Source organism: Hydra vulgaris, chromosome 11 (assembly GCF_038396675.1).
Source record: "Hydra vulgaris chromosome 11, alternate assembly HydraT2T_AEP".
In the NCBI taxonomy this organism is placed as follows: domain Eukaryota; kingdom Metazoa; phylum Cnidaria; class Hydrozoa; order Anthoathecata; family Hydridae; genus Hydra; species Hydra vulgaris.
Genome location: NC_088930.1, coordinates 2,715,295 through 2,721,208, shown reverse-complemented (window position 1 = coordinate 2,721,208; position 5,914 = coordinate 2,715,295). Strand labels below are relative to the sequence as shown.

The 5,914-nt window shown below is 28.0% G+C and overlaps 1 long non-coding RNA gene across 1 annotated transcript; it reads left to right on the top strand.

The window, feature by feature from the left end:
- Nucleotides 1–934: 934 nt before the first annotated feature.
- On the top strand, nucleotides 935–2,766 carry LOC136087165 (uncharacterized). The gene is made up of 4 exons (XR_010641594.1): nucleotides 935–1,102; nucleotides 1,218–1,289; nucleotides 1,396–1,452; nucleotides 1,628–2,766. It is a non-coding gene; the product is annotated as an uncharacterized LOC136087165 (long non-coding RNA).
- Nucleotides 2,767–5,914: the final 3,148 nt, after the last annotated feature.

Here is a 5,914-nt window from a genome sequence, read left to right as displayed (position 1 = left end):
TTTGTATGGTTAAGCAAGCGCCTTGAGGTTTTAAGCATCAGTTAGTGTTACTCAACCTCTTTCCAACCATATATAGAAAGTACTAAGTTTTATATGGCTTCACTTATATATTATTCATATCTTGAAGGCACTTTTTAAAAAAAAACTTGCCGCGGGAACGTTTTTTCAAAATAAGATTTAGAAGGTAAGATTTCCTAAGTATGCAGACACATCCAATTTGATTGAAACTTTCCATATATAGTAAAAAAAGGATGATGAATCGAATGAAAAGGGGAACATTTTTTAAATTTATAAATAAATTCTTAGTTCTCAGCATTTGAATACTTTAGAGTCGATTTATTAAGAAAAAAGCCTTTTTAAAAAATGTTCCCTCTCTAAAAGGCAAGTATAGCCTTTTCACTTTTTGAAATAAGTATTTATTTATGTTTTCCTAAGAATATGATACTTAGGATTTTTATTTACAAATTATGTATATATTATAAGGTTTATTTTACGCTTACTTAATGACGTTTTTTGTTTTGATTTTTCGCAAAAATCCAAACAAACGAAAGTATTTTTCGTTAGTTTTAACAAATTATAAGTTTTAAAGTTTGATGATGTCTTTTTTATACTAAATTAGCAAGCCAAATAGGAAAATTAATTTTATTAACATAATACATAACTGCTTTAAATAATATAAATCTTGCTTTTGTTTAATCTATTTGTCTGATTTCAAAATTTTTTCAAACAATATTTTGACAAAAGTATTGTTAAAATAAATAAAAATTCTTATAACAAGGTTTTTTTATTTATTAAAATTTTTGTAAAAGTATTGTTTTAAAAATTTTTGAATAACATGTGAATAACAGTTACTCACATTTAGTAAATGATTTATATTCTCATTCTGAAAATGAAATAGAAAGTGAAATTTTTAAAATTTGGATAAAATAGAAATTAAAAATTTAATTATTTCGAAGGAATTCTTGCTGGATTTTTTATCAAAAAAAGTTTGGTCAAAGACTACAATCTAGCTATTGTAATTACAGACTGGCCTTTCTTAAACTGTTTTTTTCAAAACAAAGAATTAAAAAGTTTTCAAAGAAAGTTTGCAAGTAGGAAATATGTAAGAATTTTTAATAAGTATTCATACAATTTTTACTTAATAAGAAATACTTCTCCTTTATTTTGATACAATCTATGTATTAATTAGTTCGTGACATACTACAATTTTATTTTAGACAAGTTACCAGACTGTGCCAACAGTTCACAACAGTACACCATACCCCAATTTCCAAAACCAAATAACATAGGTGGGTAGGCCAGTTTTTTTGTAAAGTTTATTTTCGAATGTTTACTTTAATTGCTGAAAGTAATATGATTTCTGATAATCTATGTTTAAGTATTCTTTTGTTTTAGGTTTACATGTTAACAATAGTCAAATCAAAATAGTGGTTCCATCTATAAGCCACAATAGTGAGTACTTTCATACTAGTTAATTTTTTAAATAAAGACAATGTAGCGCACACATTTTGCATTTTAAAAATTTTATTAAAACCAAATTTGATTAATCTTATTTTACTTTTATTTAAATTTTACTCTTTTTTTTTTTTTCGTACCTACTTTTAATTAGTTTTACTTTTAATTGTAGCTTCCAGAGTATTGTCCGAAGACCCATTTAATAGCTACAACAATACTATGGATTTTTTTAAATATTGAAGATGGCATTGTTTCCCTCAAATACCCAAATTTTGTCTCAACAAACAGCCATTATTTCGACATATGCAAAGAAAAAGATAAACATGATTTGACATGGCAAAATCTCTCTGTATTTTTCACAACCTACTGTAAATACCCTCTCACTAGAGTAATGCATGCTAAGTGTCTTAAAAAATCAAAAAACCATGTTGCAAAACTGAATCGTGCCAAAAATTTTACTTTATAGAATTCTTATTTAAGCCCTGTTCTTTCTTTTTGTCCTGAAGTTCTTGAACTTAATAGTTTGCTACCTTCTCATAATTGTTTTATCAATACTTCTAGCAACTCTTGTGAATTTGTTACAGAAGATGTTTCTGCTTTTCAATGTTGTATTACCCCAACTTCTATTGGGGTAATAGAACATGAAAATCTAGTTAATAATTCTGCTAATTGTGATTTTACCTATAAAATAAAGAAATATAAACGAAGAATTGATTATCTTAAATTAAAAAATAGACAATTAAATAGAAAATGTAGCGAATTTAAAAGAAAATATCAAGCAATCTTGTTAAGATATAATGTCAGAAATGTCAACAAAAGAGACGCTAGAAAGGATTGTAGGATTAACCAATTGTTGCAAATAAATTTAAGATTGGAAAAAGAAATTGATATGGCTAAAAAGCGCTCACAATCAGATCGACAAAAGGCATGGTAAAATAAATGATTCTGGTAAATCTCGTCCGATTAACAAAAAAATTTTGGGGTATTTTATTTTTTTATATTTGTTGGATCACTATGGAAAATTTAAAGTCAGATGTAATAATGGTTCAAAAGTTATTCTAAAGTCAATATGACACCAAAACTAAGTAAATAAGTGCGGCCGTGGCGCAGTGGTTATAACGCTTGCTTTATAAGCAGGAGATCCAGGTTCGATACGAGCTCTGGACATATTTTCGCGTCACGGTAAGGAAGAAGGCGTGAACTTCCTGGTTAAATGCACTTCCGCGGTGCTCTGTGACAAGACCGTTAGGACTTCTTGGGGCACCTAAAAAAAAAAAAAAAAAATAAAAAAAAAAAAAAAATAAGTTAAAACCCACAGTCTGTAAAATAGACGATTCTGGACAATCCATTCAGAATTAAATAAAAATATTTTGGTATATTATTTTCTTATATTCGGTGAGTCAATATGGAAAATTTTAAGTCAAATGTAATAACGGTTCAAGAATTATTCAAGAGTCAATATGACACCAAAACTAAGTAAATAAGTAAAAACCCTCAGTCTGTAAAATAGATGATTCTGGGCAACCCCGACAGAATTAAAAATTTTTTTTTGTATATTATTAACTTATAGTTGTTGAATCAATATGGAAAATTTCAAGTTAAATGTAATAACGGTTCAAAAGTTATTCAAAAGTCAATATGATCCACAAATACTCTCTTTTTCGGTGACATATCACTGCAAATTTTCCATACTTAAGCCCTATACCTTTCATCAAAAAATCATCAATTTTTGCACTACAAAAAAATCAATAACTTTGGATCCGCTTAACTTCAAAGGTTGAATGACCCCTCATTTTTTAAGTCAAGTCAAGCTCTATACAATGATGTAAAATGTATATGCTTATTTGAATTATATAAAAATTGTCTGGAATGGCTAATTATATATTATGTATATATACATATATGCTATATGCATATTATGAATATTATGTATAAATTTATATATATATATATATATATATATATATATATATATATATATATATATAAATATATATATATATATATATATATATATATATATATATTCATGTAATATATATTATGTATATATATACATGTATGCAATATGTATATTATACATAATATACATATAAAATGCATATATATACATAATATGTAATACATAAACATATATACATATATATACATATGCTTTATATATACTATATACATTTACAACTTATTTAAACTCATCTTCATCATAAAATTTTTGTTTTCGTTTATATTTGTTTACGTTGTTACATAAAAAAAGCTTCCATTATTTTAGAAAAAACTAGTAAAGTGCGTAAAATCAACAAAACCCGAAGCTAATTTATGATTCATCTTACCCCAAGCAATTTGATACAACTTACCCCATAGACATCATTATCACTCTAATCATTGTATATAATTATTTTTATTGAAAAAAAAATTTTTTTTTTGACTTATCGTGTTTGAAAAAGATTTTTTTAACTTACCATAACTTTATTATGGTCATATACCTCTAAGTTTAAAGTAAAACCCAAAAAAATTTCAAAAACGAAATTTAGAATTTTATATCAAAAAAAAAAATATCAATAACTTTTGAAATTTTTATTGAGTAACTGTAAGTTTTTTACAGCTGACGCGTTAAAGTTATAGTGATATTATATAAGAAAAATTTAGGAAAAATATACAAAAACCATTCTTTAAACCACATTGTTGCAACTTACCCCTGTTGCAACTAGCCCCGGTCTCCCCTACTATAGGTAAAAACTGGCCTTTTGATTAACATAGAACGACCTGTTAGTAATAAAATTTGATATAAAAGAAAATTTATTTTTGTGTTTAGAAACTTTGATCCATTCCTTAGTTTGACACTTTACTATATCTCAAAGAACTGGACCCTAGAGAAGCTTCTGGTGTATTGTGGAAACGCAGAGGGTAGACATACATCTTAAAACATTGCTGAACTTCTTCACAAGACAAGTGAGATTGTAGGCCTTCCATCAAATGTTCACAAGACCTGCACAAGTGATAATGCAGCTAATTTTTTTTTTTAATTTTTTTTAGGTGCCCCAAGAAGACCTAACGGTCTTGTCACAGAGCACCGCGGAATTGCATTTAATCAGGAAGTCCTGGCCCCCTTCCTTATCGTGATGCGAAAATATTTCCAGAGCTCGTTTCGAACCTGGATCTCCTGCTTTTAAAGCAAGCACTCAAACCACTGCACCTCGGCTGCACAATCCGCTAATATGCTAGCAGCCATCCCAAAACTAACAAAGGAAATTCAGGAAGGCCTTGGGTGTGTTGACCATATAATTAACCTTGTGGTGACTGAGTGTCTCAGCATCCCCAAAGTAAAGAATTTTGTTGATGCATTCAGGAAACTGTCATCTAAAACTCACAAAAGCAGCATTGATAAACAGAGGATCAAGAAAGAGTGTGTCAGAATAAATAATCAATCTAAGGATGATTCAAACATTGAAACTGGTAATTAATTTCTTTAAACTTTTCAATTTTCCATTAAAAAAGTTTTCAATTTTAAGTTTGAATTATACATTCATTATATTTATATATTTTATATTATGTATATATTATATACTATATGTTTATGTTTATATTTAGTTATTATATACAAATTTGGTTATTACATGCCAAAATAAGACTTATGTTGTTAAAACAAGACTTATGTTACTTATATTATATATTAAATTATGTTGTTAAAATAAGACTTATGTTGTTAGCCCGGAGCTATTTCTAAAAAAGTCTATGAAAAATAGCTCCGCTGAAAAAGGCTTTAGTTCCTAAATGTGCGGGGTTCGGAGCTTTATACCCTAGCTCCACCCCCCCCCCCGCTTCCCTTAATCTATCACTGATATTATTGTTTATTGTATTGTATAAAACAATTAATTTCACGGTTTGAATGAAGTTGCGTTTGGTATAACCTAGTTTGACTAGTTTTAAACCAAATTTTTAACAATATTTCTTTTAGTTGAATTTGTCAAGATCATCGTACCTGTTGAAACCCGCTGGAATTCCAGCTTGATGATTATGCTATCCATTCTAAAGTTAAGACCAGCTCTTGAGAGGATCAGAGAGGATTTTAGAAAATCAACTGATCCCAAGTCGAGAGAAAAAATCCATACACCAGAGGAGTTTGAACTGTTGAATGAGATTTTTTTCCGAATTATTAAAATTTGTTGTTCCTGATAATTCCAAATATTTCTTAAATTAATTTGCTTTTTTCAGTTTTTTTTTTAATTATTTAGTTATTGAATATCAGGTCCTATTTTACGGGGTAAAGAAGTCTTTCTGGCCTAGATCTGCATTAAAAGGGGACAAAATGTTTCTCCTTTTAATTCAGTCCCAAAATTTACAACCCGCTTGTCACCAAGGGTCTCCAAATTTCAAAAATTGCATAAGCCATTTTTAATAAGAGTAGGGGCCTGATTTGTATAAATTAGTCGAATAATAATTATCAATAATTGTAATAATT